The sequence below is a fragment of the Syngnathus floridae genome, chromosome 8 (assembly GCF_059516105.1).
Source record: "Syngnathus floridae isolate MCC-2025c chromosome 8, RoL_Sflo_1.0, whole genome shotgun sequence".
Taxonomy (NCBI): Eukaryota; Metazoa; Chordata; class Actinopteri; order Syngnathiformes; family Syngnathidae; genus Syngnathus; species Syngnathus floridae.
The window spans coordinates 12627835-12649238 of record NC_142420.1 but is presented as its reverse complement, the minus strand read 5'-3'; the positions used below and the strand labels follow the sequence as shown (position 1 = coordinate 12649238).

The 21404-nt window shown below is 46.0% G+C and overlaps 1 long non-coding RNA gene across 1 annotated transcript; it reads right to left on the bottom strand.

Annotated features, from left to right (window-relative positions):
- Positions 1-8234: 8234 nt before the first annotated feature.
- Positions 8235-20780, bottom strand: LOC148394642 (uncharacterized). The gene is made up of 3 exons (XR_015859973.1): positions 20735-20780; positions 8614-8752; positions 8235-8299 (listed from the first exon to the last, which is right to left on the bottom strand). It is a non-coding gene; the product is annotated as an uncharacterized LOC148394642 (long non-coding RNA).
- Positions 20781-21404: the final 624 nt, after the last annotated feature.

The following is a 21404-nucleotide window of genomic DNA, read 5'->3' as shown; positions in this document are numbered from 1 at the left end:
CCCTGACATGTTTAGACTAGAGGACAAGGGCTTTAGCCAGTTTACCCAAACCCCCACTCTGTTTCTCTTAATAAATATCCCCTCGCAGGAACGAGGGTTCAGACTTCATTCTGGAGCGAGTGAACTCTCCACCTGCAGGTGTCCAAAAAGAACTTGCTTGTCTCCCGTGTGGTTCTTGCAAAATAAGTTGGAGTGAGCAAATCTCTAACATTTTGGTGCCGAAACCCGGGATCCCTCATACCCGCTATCTGGCTGACGAGGGAGGACGTGCTGCATTGTCGACAAGCCAGTGTCCATTAGGAGGACCTGGAGAAGAAAGTCCTGGGAAGAGAATTCTTCGCTGGGCCAGCATCTTAGGTCTGCCTTCGTCTGACAGAGGTGGATTGACGGGACCCGGCAGTGCAACGAACCAGGTGACAAGTAATTTAAAGGCCTGAAGTTGTGTTGTGTTGTTAAACGCGTAACACGTAGAGGTGCACGAGAGCCAGCTTGGGTTCGAGTCCCAGTGGAAGAAACAGGCTAAGAAAAGCAGAGCTTCTTTTTCGTTCATCGAAGAAGTGTGTAGACTCTTCTTTGTCTGTTTTTCCGAGCTGAGGGATCTGGCTTGGGTTAGAGTCCCAGTGGAAGGAACGTGCTAAGAAACACAGAGCTTCTTTTTTGTTAATCAAAGAAGGGCGTAGATTTTTCTTTGTATGTTTTTCCAAGCCAAAGAATAGCCTGGGTTCAAGTCCCAGTGGAAGAAACGGGCTAAGAAAAACAGAGCTTCTTTTTCTTAATTGAAGAAGGGCGTAGATTTTTTCTTTTGTCCGTTTTTCCAAAGCTGTTTGGGAGGGTTTTGCACCCATCCCTGGATAGGCCTCAAAAAGCGCTGGAGTTTGTGTGATTGAGTGTGTGACTGGTAGGATAAATTGACTAAATAGCAGTTCTAGCGTTGATCCACGGCATTAATACAGGCTAGTAATTTGTTGAAAGGTCAATTTAAACCTGCATTGAGGATCCTCAAAGAAAAAAAATTTGAAAAAAAAAAAAATTGTAAAACCTTAAACTACTAAAATTAAGATGGGAAATAAGAATGGTAAATCTCTTGCTCTGCTCTTCTTTGAGATCAGAAGTTCATGGCAAGTAGATTTCTTAATTGTATGCAATACATGCTGAAGTGGAAGAAAATGTATGGAGTACAAGAAAATTTGAAATGTGGAAGAAGTAGTAGAAGTGCTAGAGTGTGGTTGAAATCTTCACAAAGAGATGAGAACAAATTCAAGAGACAAAAGCTAGAAAGATGAAAACTGATGAGGTCATAAGTGTTCGTCAGACCAGGACACAATAAGGCCCCTGTGAGCGGGTGCAAGGCCGCAGCTCAAGCCGCGGCTCAAGCGAGGGGCAAGAGGAGTTTAATAATAATAATAATAATAATAATAATAATAATAATAATAATAATAATAATAATAATAACGTGGCAAATTACAAATGACTAGAGATCAATTTGTGTTACACTAAAGTTAAAATATGCAAATCAAGTGGTAAAGAAATGCAACTTGCTTCTAGAAGATAAATAAATAAAATTAGAATGTGCTGTCCTCGTGTGCATGGGAGGGACCAGCTCATGATCGACCACAGGAAATGGCCAGCCTGTGACGAATCATTGTTGCTGAGACCTGCCTTCCGCACACGAGAGCTGTGCATGTGCGTGCGTATGTGTTAGAGTTAAAGTTAAAGTCCCAAATTGATGAAGATTGGCTAAACTTTTAGTATAAAGAAATTTGCTAGACTGTTGTCTATTCAATTTACACCGCAGAACAGAAACAATTTGACAAAAAAAAAATGAGAGGAAAAGAGAGAAGTCTGTTTGCGAGCAGAAACTAATCCACACTAGTGCATGTTAAGTGTCAAGCCCACATGAGAAAACAGAACATGCTTTCAGGAATTGGAAGGAGCTAAATTGTGAATTTAAGATTTTGCAATGCTACATTTAATAGGAATAATTGAATAATAGGAATAGGAATAGGAATAGGAATAGGAATTAATAGGAATTATACAAAATTCTAAACGCAAGCTAAATCTGAGAGATTGAGTTCTTCAAATTTAAAAACAAAGAAAAAATTCAGATTAATTTGCCAGTTGTTTGTTTTAGTTAAGTTTTTTTTGGACTGGTGGATTGTTCTACCAGGAAACATGAGTTGAAAATGATATATGAATGTTGTGTGGTGAGCTTGGATGAATTGGGACCAATGTGATAGTATGACTCCTTTTTGGAGACTGTGTGAGATGCATATGATGAGCATTGATGAATGATTGCCTGAATGAGAGGTTGAATGGTTGAAGTCGTTGGCGACTACTATAGAAAATTAGTAGAGCGACTTTGATGAAAGAGTGATTTTGAGCAGGTTGAATGTTAGAAAGAAACACGTAGCTTTTGGATTGATAATTAACTAGAGAAAAAACTGGAGAACCAGTAACACATGTTGAAGGTGTGAACTGAGAAATTGAGAAGCGTTTTGGAAAGGAAGTCAAACTAAATGATGATGGAATCGTATGTAGTACAGAACGCATTCGCCCAAAAAGTTTGTCAAGGTGTGAGGCATGGGCGTTGCCAAGCCTCAAAAGGAGGGAGTGAGTAGGACAGATAGTGGAAGATAGTAAGAATACAACACTTTATGACAATGAATTTTCGAATACATTTGGTGTTATACTGTGGTAAATTTTTTGTTCTGGTGTAGATAGATTAGCAACGCGAGAGATTTAGAGGTTCAAAAGAAAGACAGTTAAAAGAAAACATTTTTGATTTGGACAATTGCAGGCTAACAGGAACATGAGAACGATAAGAACTACAAGGTGGGATCCAATTTCATTGGGGAGATTGAGAATTCACAGCACCATACTCTAAGTCACATTTTTGAGCAAGCATGACAATAACATGTGAGAGGTCAAGACATACAGATCAGGGCTTGATGTGGAACGCAGACCTCGATGAGTTGATTTTCAATAATGATACTGAAGACAACATACTGTCCGATTAAATTGGAACTATAGATAAAATGTAGCTCAAAAATAGGATGAGTTGCAGGATTCACGATATAAAAACGAGACCGCTGTTATTAGAAGAATTTGAAGTTTGGTAAACAAATGTTACCAGCAAATTGATGGAAGCAGCTACATTTGGAGATAGTCTTACAAGTTTGATGTCCCAGCCTGTCATTCTCAGTGTCAGGGTCCCTGAAACTCAATCCGAGACTTCGCCTGCAGCCGTGAACAACTACAAAATGGTGCCTGGCTCTGAAGCACCTTTGACCTTTGGCGAAGGACAAGAAAAGACTGCTGTTGTGCTTGGAGGGCGACAAGTACACTCCGGAGGACAGACAACATCCTCGGGGACGGAAAAGACAGTGAAAAGCGGAGGAACTCACAATGATGAAAATTGACTCATTTGAACAATGGACTCATTCAAGAGTGATGGATGGGGTCGCTCAGAAGCAACAACAAAAGAACACCAACTTGAGAGGGTGAAGTGCGGCAAAAAGATATGGACTTGGAGTGTCCGACAACCAAATCGCACTCCTTGGTACGGCGTTACCAAATTTGGTGAAGCTTGGTTCAAAGTGGAAGGGAGGTTCATTGTGCACTGAGTTTGACAGAACTGAGGAGATTTGATAAATAAATAAATAAAAATTTGAAAAATACGTAGGGCTACAGAGAAAAGCATTATAATCAGAGATTGAACGGATTTGGATAAAACAAATAGGCTAAAACGGTAGGAAACAAGAGCTAGATCTGATATTTTGGCTCATCAACCTTAAGACGTAGAGGTCGAGTTATATAAATTTTAGAACAGGACATTTGGCAGTCAGGAGGAAGCTAGGTTGCTCAATGTACCTACTCAATACAATAGTAAGGTTTTTTGTACCACAGTGGAGGTTGGATGGTCAGAAAGTTAGGTACGTTCAATTTTTGACATTCACACAATCATGCATAGGAGTCACACGGCGACAGTTAACAAGACAATGACTGCAATAGGGGCCACCTACGACTGCACCGACATGAAAAAGTAGAAGCGAGAGAGCAGAGTATGGGATTATATGCTAAAACGTCTGCTATACAGTTACCGATAGGAGATTCTATCAAAAGAAGCTACATGAGAGATGGATTAGAATCCCTTTGTCTGTGTGTTCTGTTTGTGAGTAATCTCTGTAAAATTGTGACAGTCTTGTTGTCGTTCGTCTGAACTTTGTATGCCGTTTTGTGTATGTGTGCATGCAGATGTGTGTGTGTGTGCGTGTGTGTGTGTGTGTGTTCACACCCTGTGTGGGTGCGAGCGTGTGAGGAGAAAGAAGGCATGGGTAAGACAATCTCTTTCAAACCAGGAGGCAATAAATGGGAACGCCCCTGTCATAAATAGTTTTTGGTTAAAGGGAATCATTAGGAGGTGTTCAAACTCTTCCCGCAAACACTCCTATTTACCAGTTAAATGGGCACTACAATTGACTACGAGAGTTGCAAGCAACAGATAAAGAGCAGTCCTTGGCAGATTATGTGATCAAATTTACTGCCGCTTGATCTTTCTTCCTCACAGGTCGACAACCCCATCAATCCAGGAGACTGGGTCTACATCAAGGTCATCAAAAGAAGGAACTGGGCCAGCCACGACAGGAGGGACCATTCCAAGTCTTGCTGACTACACATCCAAGGTTGCAGGACCCACAAATGCATTAACGACGACTGCTCTCCAGGAGGAAACTGGATGGGAGCTTTGGACATCACCGCTGTGTGCCAGGATGAGAGAGCCGTTTTCAAGGTGTAAGGGCTCTACTACCAACATGGCTGCACCATCGGACGGGACCTACTTCATCCAGAAGTTCAGAGGCACTGCCTCACCTGCATCCTATGAGTGCACGTGCCTGTTCAGTACGGATCGTGGTTTTGTGGTCACAAGAGTTGTCCGATGCTGCCTGCCAACTGGACACGAGTGTGCGCCAGTGTGTGTGACAGACCTCACCTACAGACTAGAACATCATCAGCTGATGAAAACGCGAGCACATATACAACTTCTTAGACGTGACAGTTGTGATAATGATAATGAGACGTGGATTGCGTAGATGCTGTTCTGTTGAGCATGTATTACGGAAACTTGTTGATTTGACCTTCAAATATGCTTCGCAAGTAATGGATGCACTGATGTACTGTTTCTTTGTTTTTCTTTTTATTTTTTATTGATAGCATTCTGGTCGCCTAGGCCAAAGGGACCGTGTAAGAATTTTCCTGCTAATAACATCTGGCCAGCAGGTTTTTCGCTTACACAATAAGTTTGATCTGGGGTATTAAGGTAATGCCTCATCTTCACTGGAAGGTGTTGCTATCATTGTTTGTTGTTTTTATTTTTGCTGTTCTTCTTTCTTCATTATACATATATATATATGTTTTTTTTCTTGCTTCTCTTTGTTGTTTGGGGTGGCATAATCATATGATAAATCAGGAGGGAGATGTTAGGGTTTTCAGGTTAGTTTGATCCTATGATTATGTTGGAATGTAACCTGTAATAATTAAACTCGCTTGTCCTGTCTTAACAAAAGTAGTAGAACAAAGTGCTAAGATCTTTTGAACTGATTGACTAGCTGCAGAGGAAGCAATCAAAGTTGTTTTGTTCACACAACATCGTGAAGGACCCCCTGCTGTGCTTTGATCAGCCAGGGGCTTCGGCCATTTGTCTACTCTGACCCCCACTCTCAACCCCCACTCTGTTTCTCTTAATAAATATCCCCTCGCAGGAACGAGGGTTCAGACTTCATTCCTTGAACGAGTGAACTCTCCACCTGCAGGTGTCTAAAAAGGACTTGCTTGTCTCCCGTGTGGTTCTTGCAAAATAAGTTGGAGTGAGCAAATCTCTAACAACCGGTTGACTCAGTACAGCTCTTGCAATAAGATTATAGTGTACGTATATACTGACCTGATTTAACTCCTTCAGATGTATAAGTGGTTTAGCAGTCCAGGAGTTCAGGTGTCGTGCTATTGCGCTAGTTAACTTCTACGGCATATTTGGAAATACCCTCTGAGCACACGTTCACTCCAACCGTTTGGAAACTCATTTTTGCGTTTCTCATACTGAACTGGCAACAACGTCATGGTTGACTCGGGCTGCAAGATTGGATGTACGTATATAATGTGAAATATGGCTTGATAGATTGTGTTCATGTTTCCCCACTGAGTAATGAACGATTCGATTCCCAGAGCCAACAAACATTGCCAAAACATTGCCACTGACGTTTTCAATAGGGCGCAGGACACCTAAAGAGGATTCTTGCCAAAAGTAGCCATCATTTGGTAACTCAAAACATTACACAACAGCCCAGGGGTAACAAATTTTGAGGCAAAGAAATATCCATCCATTATCTTAACTTCATACTCACAAGGGATGCGAATGCCCTGGAGCCTATTCCAGTTGACTTTGTCGGCGGGGGACACCCTGAACTGGTTGTCAGCAAATCTCAGGGCCCACATAGACAAACAACCCCTTCACACTCACAGTCACACCTACAGAAAATTTGTAGTGGTCAATCAGCCTACCATGCATGTTTTGGGAATGTGGGAGGAAACCAGAACACTTGGAGAAAACCCACACAAGGCATGTGGATGCCGCAGCCGGAATAGAACCAACAACCCTCACTGTGAGGCGGATGTGCTAACCAGCCGAGAGCCGCCCGCAAAGAAATATATTATAAAGCATGACATCATCAGCAGGTGCGCAGGTCCCTGAAGGACCCTGATAAAAACACAGACAGCATGGAGGCATCAATTTGTCAACACATACTTTTTTGTGTAACATATAGAATCGCAGCAATCACCATTTAGATACCAACTAGGAAAGACAAACAAAAGGACTAAATTTCTCCCTTGTACCCCCACGTTCTGGCTTTCTGATTAATATTGCATTTGTGGCATATGAGATAAGCAGCAAAATTCACCAGTTTTTATCCATCTCGGGGGCGGCCATTTTACCAGTTGCTGTCGAGTAAAAATGACATCACATCACGGCTCAGCTTCAGAAAACTGGTGAGCATCGGTTGTGACCCGAGACTCAACAACTGTGATGTGATTTTCAGTTGACAGCAAGTGGTAAAATGGCCGCCCCTTGAGATGAATAAAAACAGCCGTATTTTGCCTGTTTTCATATTCCAAAATCGAAATAATCTGAACACGGTGTTTCGACTACATGGGCAGCATAGAGTATTATTACAACGAAAATCTTGGTGTTGGCAAGTCAATCATGTGAAGTCCCAGTATGCAGGAAAAAAATGTTCCAGTACCTTTTGATATTCAGAATATAATTAATACTTTTATTGATCACTTTAAGAGTATGTGGCCTGCGATAAACTTTGCCCACTGTGACAAATTTGCTTGTCTTTAGTAAACTTTGGACGATGCAATATATATTTGAGTTCTGCAGTGACAAAACTGTTTTAAAGGATCATGTCAGGTGACCTTGATCTGTTTGATAGTAAAACCAGTGTGACTGGAAGAGGCTGCAAACATGACCAATCAGTCGCATTGTGGAAAAACACCCTCTCAGATGGCATGACCAACTGAAATCTGAACCAAGCCTGAGCAGTTTATCGAAGGACGTCTGCACATAAGCAAACATCTGCCACCTATAAATGTACAGACTGCAACAAAGATGCTCTTTCTTCCCCAGATGCACCGCTGGTCTGGCCTCGGACGCAGAGCCCAGATATCTGTAACTCTTATTCCATCTGGAGATAAATGAAAAATAAAATGGAATACTGTTATGAAATACTTATTGGTGCTAATTTTGGAGCATTGGTGAGTGTGGCAATAGTGTACCGATTCGGGATTTGGTGGAGTCTTTGGGCTTTGGGCCCTGGGTAAAAAAGACAAATACGCCATACTCAATACAACATACCCTAGAGGAGACATGGGCAAACTACAGCCCACGGATAGAGCCATTTCATCTTGTCTCTGCAATACCTGCGTTTCCATCTTAGAGAGCACACTGAACTTTGTCAGTGTGTAGTAGTCTGGCAGGTCATACTACTGTTTTTCTGCATGAAAGAAATGGGTCTTATCACCTCGATCAATAGGATATGTGTGACTTGTGGCACCATGACACTCACTGGGACCTCGATTCATAATGTTATTTATTGTCTACTTTTCCAGATACTCTTGCATAACAGTGTAACTTACAGGCTGTTACTCCATATTTTTATGTTGAAAAATAAAAGACAGTTCACTTTGGACAGCTTCTGTTCATCAAGTTTTCCGCTCACCGTGCTTGCTTTGACCGCGGCGCAACCTGGTTCATAATGCCAAAAGGAAAACAGCAATATTAAAGGAGCTGCAGAAATGGCACATACAGGCTATTTAGTACATGTAACAGTGTTCCACCTTCTTCATATGTCTCAACCTTGGAATGGCTTTGGCGTGTTCTTACAAAGAAAAACATCTCAACCTGCCTACATTTTGAAAAACACATTAGAGATTTCCCAAAAAGGATGTGGGAAAATGTATTATGGTACAATGAAACCAAGGTTGACCCTTTTGGTCATAATTCAAAAAGGTATGGCTGGCACAAAAACAACACTGGTAATCACCAAAAGTATATCATACCTACAGTGAAGCAAGGTGGGAGCAGCAGCATCAAGCAGTGGGGATGTTTTAATAGAACAAATAGAACTGGGGTCAAACTGGAAGGAGTTAAGAACAGTTCCAAATTCCAGTCAGTGTAGCACAAAACCTTCAATCTTCCCTAAGAACGCAAAAAATGAAATTAAATTAAAAAAAGACAGGCAAACCCTATCATGATATATGAAATGTATTTAGGTTTAATCAGAGGTAAGTGTATGCTAACTCCCACAATACTGTTTCGAACCTGAGGTTTTACAATATCAATGTTATGCATTTCTTAAGTAAAATATGTGTGCAAATTATTTGGAAGTAAATCATTGTCGTTTTGCTTTCTAGTGTTTGTCCATGAAAGTTACGATTCGGTCAGGTCATATGACCGAATCGTAACTTTCTAAACTATATCATTTTTTTCTGTTGATTTTTATTGTTGTTTAAGATTTTTTCATTACCAAATTTACACTAATGCAAGTGTTTAAGTGGTTCTTAGGGGCTACCTCTTGCCCGCGAGCACCATGTTGGTGACACCTGATGTATACCATTTGTAAAAGCCATCTGACTTGTACCTTTTTTGGTCCTAATTAGTTCCTCAATGTTTTGTAAATATGTATACTGTGAATGCATCTTACTCCTTTGCATTCTGCAACCACATCTTACAATGAATCCACTGCCTAAAACCTTCTGCCAGTCAGTCGATGTCATGTCACTGTTAATCTTGATTGCCGATATGTAAGCTTCACTTCCCTTGGTCCAAAGTAATTTATACAAGCTGGGTCAATTGGATGTTAAATGGAGAGTATTGACCATGCTCCTGAGAAAACAGTGATGCTGGATCTCATATCTCTGAACAAGGTGATAAAGATAATTACCATTAAACCTCATTCGTTCATTGATCAATCTTCAATTTTTTACTTGTGAACAGAGGTGGATATTGCCCTCTTTAGTTTACATTTCAGTGAAAAAAATTCAACAGAAAACATAGCAAGACTACCTTAAAAAGTGGGTCTCGGTCCAATTATTTGATCCGCACAATTACCCTTCTATTGAGTTGCGGTCAAAATTGACCTGTGGGTTTGTTATGTATAAAGTACCATTTGCTTTTTTGAAGTGGAACGACACTTCATCTAATCCTCAGACACAACTATTTTAACGCAACAAAATAAATTTTCACAATTTTAGCAAATTCTAAATGGCTCCCAAAAAAGTGGCAAACATACACGCGCGTGCGCATGAACCCACCCACGCACGCACGTACGCACACACACATGCGCACACACACACACACACACACACACACACACACACACACACACACACACACACACACACACACACACACACACACACACATACACACACACACACACGCGCACACACACACACACACACACACACACACACACACACACACACACACACACACACACACACACACACTTTTATTTTAGTGTGTTTACTAGTGATTTAGGTTTTGCTATTCTATCAATTCACTACTGGTGTGGTAATTTTCCAGGTATCACATTTTTATGTAAGATATTGATAGTATTTATGAGTAAGATGTTGAAATGTGCGTGGTGAGTCGTCACCTTACCGTGGTGGAGGGGTTTGCGTGTCCCAATGATCCTAGGAGCCATGTTGTCTGGGGCTTCATGCCCCTGGTAGGGTCACCCATGGCAAAAAGGTCCTAGGTGAGAGGTGTGCTCTATAAATGAAATAATTTCTTTCGGTCACGACCCATAGCTCGTGACCATAGGTGAGGGTAGGAGCGTAGATCGACCGGTAAATTAAGAGCTTTGCCTTTTGGTTCAGCTCTTTCTCTCTTCACCACGACGGACCGGTATAGAGTCGGCATCACAGCCGACGCTGCACCGATCCGCCTGTCAATCTCACGCTCCATCCTGTCCTCGCTCATGAACAAGACCCCAAGATACTTGAACTCCTCCACTTGGGGCAGGATCTCATCCCCGATCCGGAGAGGGCATTCCACCCTTTTCCGACTGAGGACCATGGACTCAGATTTGGAAGTGCTGATTCTCATCCTGACCGCTTCACACTCGGCTGCGAACCCCTCCGGTGAGAGCTGGAGACCACAGCTTGAAGAAGCCAACAGCACCACGTCGTCTGCAAAAAGCAGAGACGCAATGCTGAGGTCCCCAAACCGGACACCCTCAAAACCTCGGCTGCGCCTAGAAATTCTGTCCATAAAAGTTATGAACAGAATCGGTGACAAAGGGCAGCCTTGGCGCAGTCCAACTCTCACTGGGAACAAACCCGACTTACTGCCAGAAATGCGGACCAAACTCTGGCATCGATGATACAGGGACCAAACCGCCCTTATCAGTTGGCTCGGCACCCCGTACTCCCGAAGCACCCTCCACAGAACTTCCCGAGGGACACGGTCGAACGCCGTCCCCAAGTCCACAAAACACACGTGGACTGGTTGAGCGAACTCCCATGCCCCCTCGAGGATCCTGCCGAGGGTATAGAGCTGGTCCACTGTTCCATGGCCAGGACGAAAACCACACTGCTCCTCCTGATTCCGAGATTCGACCTCCTGACGGATCCTCCTCTCCAGCACCCCTGAATAGACCTTAACAGGGAGGCTGAGGAGTGTTATTCTTCTGTAGTTGGAACACACCCTCTTGGTCCCCCTTCTTAAAGAGGGGAACCACCACCCAGTCTGCCAATCCAGAGGCACCGTCCCCAATGTTGACGCAATGCTGTAGAGGCGTGTCACCCATGACAGCCCCACAACATCCAGAGCCTTTAAAATCTCCGGGCGGATCTCATCCACCCCTGGGGCCTTGCCCCCGAGGTGTTTTTTAACTACCTCAGTGACGTCGACCCCAGAGATTGGAGAGTCCGCCTCAGAGTCTCCAGGCCCTGCTTCCACAATGGAAGGCGTGTCGGTTGAATTGAGAAGGTCTTCAAAGTACTCTCCCCACCGACTCACGACGTCCCGAGTCGAGGTCAGCAGCACGCCATCTCCACTGTAAACGGTGTTGACGGTGCACTGCTTCCCCCTCCTGAGACGCCGGATGATGGACCAGAATTTCCTCGAAGCCGTCCGGAAGTCATTCTCCATGGCCTCGCCAAACTCCTCCCACGCCCGGTTCTTTGCCTCAGCAACCGCCGAAGCCGCGTTCCACTTGGCCGTCCGGTACCGGTCGGCTGCCTCCGGAGTCCCACAGGCCAAAACGGCCTGATAGGACTCCTTCTTCAGCTTGACGGCATCCCTTACCGCCGGTGTCCACCAGCAGGTTCCAGGATTGCCACCACGACAGGCACCAACGACCTTACGGCCACAGCTCCGGTCGGCTGCCTCAACAATGGAGGCACGGAACATGGTCCACTCGGACTCAATTTCCCCGCGTCCTCTGGGACGTGGGTAAAGCTCTGCCAGAGGTGGGAATTGAAGCTCTTCCTGACAGGGGATTCTGCCAAACGTTCCCAGCAGACCCTCATATTACGTTCGGGTCTGCCAGGTCGGACCAGTAACTTCCCCCACCATCGGAGCCAACCCACCCATATGCTTCAACATGGTGTTCATTATTGACAATCCGTGTCGAGCACAGAAGTCCAATAATAGAACACCGCTCGGGTTCAGATCGGGGGGGCCGTTCCTCCCAATCACGCCCTTCCAGTTCTCACTGTCATTGCCCATGTGAGCATTGAAGTCACCCAGTAGAACAATGGAGTCCCCAGAAGGAGCACTCTCCAGCACTTGTTCCAAAGACTCCAAAAAGGGTGGGTACTCTGAGCTGCCGTTTGGTGCATAGACACAAACAACAGTCAGGACCCGTCCCCCACCCGAAGGCGGAGGGAGGCTCCTCTCTCGTTCACTGGGGTGAACCCTAATGTGCAGGCGCCCAGCCGGGGGACAATAAGTATACCCACACCTGCTCGACGCCTCTCACCGTGCGGAACTCCAGAGTGGAAGGGGCTGGACTCTCTTTTAGAGGGCTTGTACCGGAACCCAATTTGTGTGTGGAGACAAGTCCGACTATGTCTCGTCTGAACTTTTCTGCCTCGCACACCAGTCGGGCTCCTTTCCAGCCAGAGAGGTGACATTCCATGTCCCAAGAGCCAGCTTCTGCAGCCGGAGATAGGCCTGCCAAGGTCCCTGCCTTTGGCTGCCGCCCAGCTTACATTGCACCCGACCCCTTTGGCCCCTCCCACAGGTGGTGAGCCCATGGGAAGGGGGACCCACGTTTCCTTTTCGGGCTGTGCCCGGCCGGGCCCCATGGGCGAAGGCCCGGCCACCAGACGCTCGCTTTCGAGCCCCACCTCCAGGCCTGGCTCCAAAGGGGGGCCTCAGTGACCCGCGAACAGGATGTATTCAAATAAAAACAAGACGTATTTATTTTCCAAAAGAATGAAGCCTACTCTGACAATCAAAAACACAAAATTAACAAAGGTAAAAAATAACAAGGGTATATACCAAAAAAATACACCCAGGGGAAAAAAACATGACTGGACTTGACAGAGACTGCTGAAACAAACACCAACACTGAAGTATAGGACAGAAAAAAACTAGTGAGCAGTCAAAATGCGCAGAAGCTTCGAAGCATTTGTTTCTGAAGAGTTTAACAAGTCAAGTTTAATTATAGACATAAAGTCATTGACAACGTATGAAGCCTCACTCTCCCGAGAATTGGTTCATGTTGGCTCACTATTTGCCAAAGTGATTCTATAATGAATATAATGAATCTCAGTGTCACTTTTGACCTAACACTCTCCTTTCAAAAACACATTAAGAACATTACTAGACATTTTATCACCTTTGTCTCATTCTTTCAAAACAAGATTAAGAAATCATTATACATGCGTTTGTATAAACGTCCTGTGGAGAGCCCAAGGCTTGCAAACTAGCTGAACAGGTTTTACTGTAGGTTTGAACTGTCCACCCACACAACAGGATCTCCTGCAGCACAATCAGCATACACACCTCCCCGCACAACCCCTCTGTCCACACCTCCATCATCGTTATCACCTACTCTCTCTCTTACAGAAGCCACACTCGCACTTCAGATGCATGAGGAGGAGGTGTGTCGGATGCTCCGGAGACAAAAGGTCAGGAAGGCACCAGGCCCAGATGGCGTGTCCCCCTCCTGCTTGAAAGTCTGTGCTGAACAACTGGCACCCACCTTTAAACGGATCTTGAACCATTCCCTGGAGCTGTGTGAGGTGCCCTCGTGCTTCAAGAGCTCCATCATCATACCGGTGGCCAAGAAGCCCACCATCACAGGTTTGAATGACTATAGACCTGTCGCACTGACATCTGTGGTCATGAAATATTTTGAGAAGTTAATGTTAAACCACCTGAAGGACATTACGGGCCCCCTGCTCGACCCCCTGCACTTTGCCTACCGGGCAAACAGGTCGGTGGACTGTTAGAGTTGTGCACACTCCAACTTATTTTGCAAGAACCAAACAGGAGACAAGTAAGTCCTTTTAAGCACCTGCAGGTGGAGAGTCCATTCGCCGCTGTGTGTACAGCGATGATCGAATGCAGTCTGACTCAGGCCTCTTGCAGAAGCATTTTTATTGAGAGAAACAGAGCGGGGGTGAGAGTAGATAGGATGGGGCCGAAGCCCCTGGCCTGCTGATCAAAGCACAGCAGGGGGTCTTTCACGATGTTGTGTATACAAAACAACTTTGATTGCTTCCTCTGCAGCTAGTCAATCAGTTCAAAAGATCTTAGCACTTTGTTCTACTACTTTTGTTAAGACAGGACAAGCGAGTTTAATTATTACAGGTTACATTTCAACATAAGCATAGGATCAAACTAACCTATCAACCCTAACATGGACGATGCGGTCAACATGGGACTACACTACATCCTGCACCACCTGGACACCCCATGAATGTACGCCTGGCTCCTGTTTGTGGACTTAAGCTCTGTGTTCAACACCATCGCTCCTGACATCCTCCAACAGAAGTCGCGGTGCCTGCCTCCACTTGTCTGTGGATCACCAGCTTCCTGACTAACAGGAGACAGCGTATGAGGCTAGGGACCATCACATCTGACACCCGGACCACCAATACTGGAACCCTCCAGGGGTGCGTCCTCTCCCCACTGCTCTTCTCTCTCTACACTAACAATTGCTCCTCAGGCGATTCTTCTGTGAAGCTCCTGAAGTATGCGGACGACACCACTCTCATCGGACTGAACCGGTATGGTGACGAGACTCCGTACAGACAGGAGGTGGAGCGGCTGGTCCACTGGTGCAGCCAAAACCACCTGGAGCCGAACCCGCTTAAGACCGTGGAGATGACAGTGGACTTCAGGCGAAACCCTTCACCACTGTCACCCCTCACTATCCTCAGTAATACTATTCTCTCCAGAGACATCTTCAAGTTGCTGGGATCCACAATATCTCGGGACCTGAAATGGACCAGCCACATAGACTCTGTCCGGAAGAAGGTCCAGCAGAGGCTGTACTTTCTGCGACAGCTCAGGAAGTTCAACCTATCACACGAGCTGATGAAGACTTTTTATACTGCCATCATCCAGTCTATCCGCTGCACCTCCATCACTCTCTAGTTTAGACAAGCACAGACTACAATGGACAATCGACTGCAGAAAAGATAAATTGGAACCAACCTGAAGTCAAGTAGAATCAAGTCAAGTCAAGTTTATTTGTATAGCCCTAAATCACAAACAGTCTCAAAGGGCTTCACATAGACAAAAATTGACAATTATTCTCAAAGCATCCCCTGATCTTAAGCTCCCAAAAGGGCAAGGAAAAACACAAAAAAACCCTACCAGGGTAAAATGAGAAACCTTGAGAAGGGACCACAGATGGAAAGATCCCCCTTTCAGGATCACCAGGTTGTAATGGATGCAGAGAGGGCACAAGTAATACACAATATGAAAATCAATGAAAAAATGGATCGAGGTTCCCTCGATCGTCCTGGCAGTGTCTGCATGGAGGTTGAGCTGCAGTTTCTTCATCTTGAATTGGTCCCCAAGAATCCAGCTAGCCGCTATCAGCTTTTGCGCCACCTAACCCCCTCCCCAGCCAGGGAGGGGGTGGGCAGAGAGAACAAAACAAACTCCGGCCGAATCGGCCACTTCAAGTTAGTTAAAGGCCATCTCATAGAAATGTGTCTTTAAACGTGTCTTAAATGTTTCTACTGAGGTAGTAGTTCTAATATCCATCCATCCATCCATCCATCCATCCATCCATCTTCTTCCGCTTATCCGGGGTCGGGTCGCGGGGGCAGCAGCTTTAGGAGGGACTCCCAGACTTCCCTCTCCCCAGCCACTTCATCCAGCTCATCCCGGGGGATCCCAAGGCGTTCCCAGGCCAGCTGAGAGACATAGTCTCTCCAGCGCGTCCTGGGTCGTCCCCGGGGTCTCCTACCGGTGGGACATGCCCGGAACACCTCCCCAGGGAGGCGTCCAGGAGGCATCCTGATAAGATGCCCGAGCCACCTCATCTGGCTCCTCTCAACGTGGAGGAGTAGCGACTCTACTCCGAGTCTCTCCCGGATGACCGAGCTTCTCACCCTATCTCTAAGGGAGAGCCCGGACATCCTGCGGAGAAAACTCATTTCGGCCGCTTGTATCCGAGATCTCGTTCTTTCGGTCACGACCCATAGCTCGTGACCATAGGTGAGGGTAGGAGCGTAAATCGACCGGTAAATTGAGAGCTTTGCCTTTTGGCTCAGCTCTCTCTTCACCACAACGGACCGGTACAGGGTCCGCATTACTGCCGACGCTGCACCGATCCGCCTGTCGATCTCACGCTCCATCCTCCCCTCACTCGTGAACAAGACTCCAAGATACTTGAACTCCTCCACTTGGGGCAGGATCTCATCCCAGATCCGGAGAGGGCATTCCACCCTTTTCCGATCGAGGACCATGGACTCGGATTTGGAGGAGCTGACCCTCATCCCGACCGCTTCACACTCGGCTGCGAATCGTTCCAGCGAGAGCTGGAGATCACGGCCTGAAAAAGCCAACAGCACCACGTCATCTGCAAAAAGCAGAGACGCGATGCTGAGGTCCCCAAACCGGACCCCCTCAATGCCTCGGGTGCGCCTAGAAATTCTGTCCATAAAAATTATGAACAGAATCGGTGACAAAGGGCAGCCTTGGCGGAGCCCAACCCTCACTGGGAACGAATCCGTCTTACTGCCGGAAATGCGGACCAGACTCTGGCATCGGTGATACAGGGACCGAACCGCCCTTATCAGTTGGCTCGGCACCCCGTACTCCCGAAGCACCCTCCACAGAACCTCCCGAGGGACACGGTCGAACGCCTTCTCCAAGTCCACAAAACACACGTGGACTGGTTGAGCGAACTCCCATGCCCCCTCGAGGATCCTGCCGAGGGTGTAGAGCTGGTCCACTGTTCCACGGCCAGGACGAAAGCCACACTGCTCCTCCTGAATCCGAGGTTCGACCTCCCGACGGACCCTCCTCTCCAGCACCCCTGAATAGACCTTACCAGGGAGGCTGAGGAGTGTGATTCCCCTGTAATTGGAACACACCCTCCGGTCCCCCTTCTTAAAGAGGGGAACCACCACCCCAGTCTGCCAATCCAGAGGCACTGTCCCCGATGTCCATGCAACGTTGTAGAGACGTGTCAGCCTTGACAGCCCCACAACATCCAGAGCCTTTAAGAACTCCGGGCGGATCTCATCCACCCCCGGGGCCTTGCCACCGAGGAGTTTTTTGACTACCTCAGTGACTTCGACCCCAGAGATTGGAGAATCCGCCTCAGAGTCTCCAGGCCCTGCTTCCTCAATGGAAGGCGTGTAGGTGGAATTGAGGAGGTCTTCGAAGTACTCTCCCCACCGACTCACGACGTCCCGAGTCGAGGTCAACAGCACGCCATCCCCACTGTAAACAGTGTTGACGTTGCACTGCTTCCCCCTCCTGAGACGCCGGATGGTGGACCAGAATTTCCTCAAAGCCGTCCGAAAGTCATTCTCCATGGCCTCACCGAACTCCTCCCACGCCCGGGTTTTTGCCTCAGCAACCGCCGAAGCCGCGTTCCGCTTGGCCCGCAAACCCCTCCACTACGATAAGGTGACGACTCGCGGAGGGGAGTTCTAATATCCATTGGTAGGGAATTCCAAAGCTCTGGAGCCCGAATAGAGAATGCTCTAGAACCTGCAGAAATTTCCTTGGCCCTCGGTGTAACTAAAAGACTAGCGTTTTGCGAACTAAGGTTACGAGACGGAACATAAGGAACGACTAGGTCGACGAGATATGAAGGCGCTAAGCCATGCAGTGATTTATAGGTGAGTAGACGAACCTTGAAGTCACATCTTTAATGGACCGGGAGCCAATGTAAGTTGGCTAATATTGGGGTAATGTGATCAAATTTTCTTGACCGTGAGAGCAGCCTCTGAACTGGTATTCTTGATCTCGTCCCTAATGGACTCAATCTTTTGAGCAAAAAATTTCATAAACTCGTCAGCTGAGTGGAAGGAGCTATCGGGGGTCGGCTGGCGCAGAGTTAGCTTTGCCACTGTATCAAATAGGTATTTAGGATTGTTTTTATTGAGATTAATGACTTGTGAAAAATAATGAGTTTTTGCTAAGATAAGCGCATCTTTATATTTCAGGAGGCTATCCTTCCATGCCTGATGGAAAACCTCAAGTTTGGTTAAACGCCATCCGCGCTCATACTTTCTACATAATTGTTTAAGCGTACATGTTTCATCTTTATATTTCAGGAGGCTGTCCCTCCATGCATGATGGAAAACCTCAAGTTTGGTTAAACGCCATCTGCGCTCATGCTTTTTACATAATTGCTTAAGCGTACATGTTTCATCTGTGAACCACGGAGTTGGCCATCTACGGCGAGTTTTCAGACGTAGCGGCGCCACAGAATCGATGGCTTTTAATAATGTCGCATTGAATTCATTTGTAAGATTATCAATGGAGCCGCTGTATGCGGCAAACATGGCGGTTGCCGGCAACAGTAACTCAGATAGCACAGTTGCAGTCATGGAGTTAAAATTACGGCTGCTATAATTCTGATTGCTCTCTTGTCTTTGACAAGGAACTAAAATTTCAAATTTTATTAAGAAATGATCAGACAAAACAGTAGTGTATGGCAGTACTGCTATATTTGAGTCCCCGGGATAATACCAGATCTAAGGTATTTCCATTCTTATGCGTTGCTGCCTGTACGGCTTGCGTAAAACCAAACGTATCGATTAAAGTCTGAAATGCCGAAGTCAGTGGTTCTGATGGTGAATTCATGTGGATGTTGAAATCACCCATGATAACTATATTGTCTGCATTTGTCACTAGATCAGCCACAAATTCTGAAAATACATCCAAGAAGCCAGAGTAAGCCCCTGGTGGACGGTAAATAACAGCAAGATAGAATGACAGTAAAGCAGTGGATCGCACAATGAGAACTTCAAATGTTTTAAATACGTGAATTGAGCGACGCCTAAATCTAAGCTCAGAATTTGAGATGAGGGCGACACCCCCACCCTTTTTTCGAGGACGCGCCACATGCGAGCTCACAAAATTTGGAGGTGAGGCCTCGTTAAGTGGCAGCAGTTCATTAGGTTTTAACCAGGTCTCCCAAAGACCAAAAACGTTTAGATTATGTTCCGTGATAAAGTCAAAGTCAAAGTCAGCTTTATTGTCAATTTCTCCACATGCCAAAGACACACAAAGAAACCGAAATTTCGTTCCCCCCTATCCCACGGTGACAAGACATGGCTCACAACAGACAAACAAGTAAACAAGTATAACAAAAGCGTGCAGAATAAATAATGAATAAATAACACAACAATAAATATTTAAATAAATAAATAAGAGGAGCAGGAAAAAAAAAAGGAGCAAGTGCGCGTACAGCAGACATTCCCGAAAATAGCGCAACAGTGCCGCACGCTACGCAGAACGAGTTCATTAACGAGAACTGCTTTCGTATGAAGCGATCTAATATTCATAAAACTGAGTTTAAGTGTAATCGGTCGATCAGGGTGCGTATCTATCGAAGGATTTTTAAACGGGATGCGAGTAAAATTGTTTTCTCTAGGCCTAACATCACCTCTCAAAAGTTTATTAGCGCGGTGGGATGAAACGATCGTGGGAATTTGATGGTGAATATTTGTTACATATGTGAAGTTATCTAAAACAGGCACCGTTTCATCAGCAAGACCGGTCGGGACGGAGTGATTGGATTTGTCTACTACCCCAGTAGAAAGTGTGTTTATGTGTACTGTAGCACTATTCAAACTGTCGTGCTGTAGTCTACACGAGGAGCTATGTGTATGCTGAAAGTCTAGCCTAGCGCTAGTTAACTTTAACTTAACAGACTCCAAACCCATCCTCACAGGTGGTCTAATCACCTCTGCCCTGGCCTGCTCTAAAGTGACCTGTCATGAGTGACTCAAACAGTAATCTATATTCCTAGAAAGAGTGAAGGCGCCTTCACGGTTAGGGTGAAGGCCGTCCTTCCTCAGAAGGGCGGCCCCAGAAGGAGGACCAGTTATCTATAAAATACAGTCCCTGCTTTTTACAGAACCCAGCCATCCATCGATTAAAGGAGACTAATCTACTAAACCTCTCATCAGTGCCTCTCCCAGGCAGTGGGCCAGAGACAAATACTCGATGCCGACTCATCTTTCTGGCAAGATCACAAGTCCTCGCTATGTTTTTCTTTGTGATCTCTGATTGTCTCATCCTAACATCATTGGAGCCGACGTGTATCACTATGTCCGAGTAGCGCGTGTTGGTGGAACTACGCTTTTGACTAGGGCTATTGCGAGTCAGCTCCCTAAGATTAGCTTCTACGTCGGGTGCTCTGCCCCCAGGAATACACATTACCGCAGCTGTATTTTTAAGCGTAATGTTTCGGGTAATGGAGTCACCTATGACCAAAGTGCGAGGGCCAGTAGACCGAGATGACTTTGGACGGCTATGCGTCTTACCTGGCTCATCGCGATTAGCAAGCCGCTTGGGGCTAATGCTAACCGGGCTAGCGGGCTGACTACAGCCCGCGTCTGTGTCCGCCACAACTACTGTTATCGCACTATTTTGCTCTAACTGGCGGACACGTCCCTCTAGCAGAGACAACCTCTCTAAGAGAAGGGTGCAGTTGGTGCAAGAAGCCGTACAAACCTCTTGGTCCGCTGCCATACTTTGTGTCCGAAGAGCGACGATCGAGAGCCTAACGGCGACGTGGGCGGAAGTCAGGCGGAAGTCGGAGCGCACAAACCAGCACAAAACCTCCCATCTATCCAGGACTTGTACCTGTCCAGGACCAGGAAACGTGCAAGTAACATCTCTACAGACCCATCTCACTCAGGTTGCAGTCTGTTCGAACTACTCCCCTCCGAACGGCATTACAGAGCACTGTACGCCAAAACCAGCAGACACAGGGACAGCTTCTTCCCCCAGGCTGTCGCTCTGACGAACTCACACCACTCTTAGAGTCTCAGAGACATTGCTGTGCAATACCATCCTGCTCTTGATGCTTTATCTTTACATTGTCTATGTTATGTGTACTATGTGTCCGCTCTGCATCCATTGCAGCCTGGTCATCCTGGAAGAGGGATCTCCCATCTGTGGTCTCTTCTCAAGGTTTCTCATTTCCCCTAGAAGGAGTTTTGAGTTTTCCCTTGCCCTCCTGGGAGTTTGAGATCAGGGGATGTTTGAGAATATTTGTCAATTTTTGCACATGTCCTGAGTGTTGTTCGTCACCTAAATGTTGAACAGAGACTGAAATGTTTGGCATGCTCAAACATGGCCAATAAAATTCTTGAAAATTCTTGAATCTTGAATCAGAACT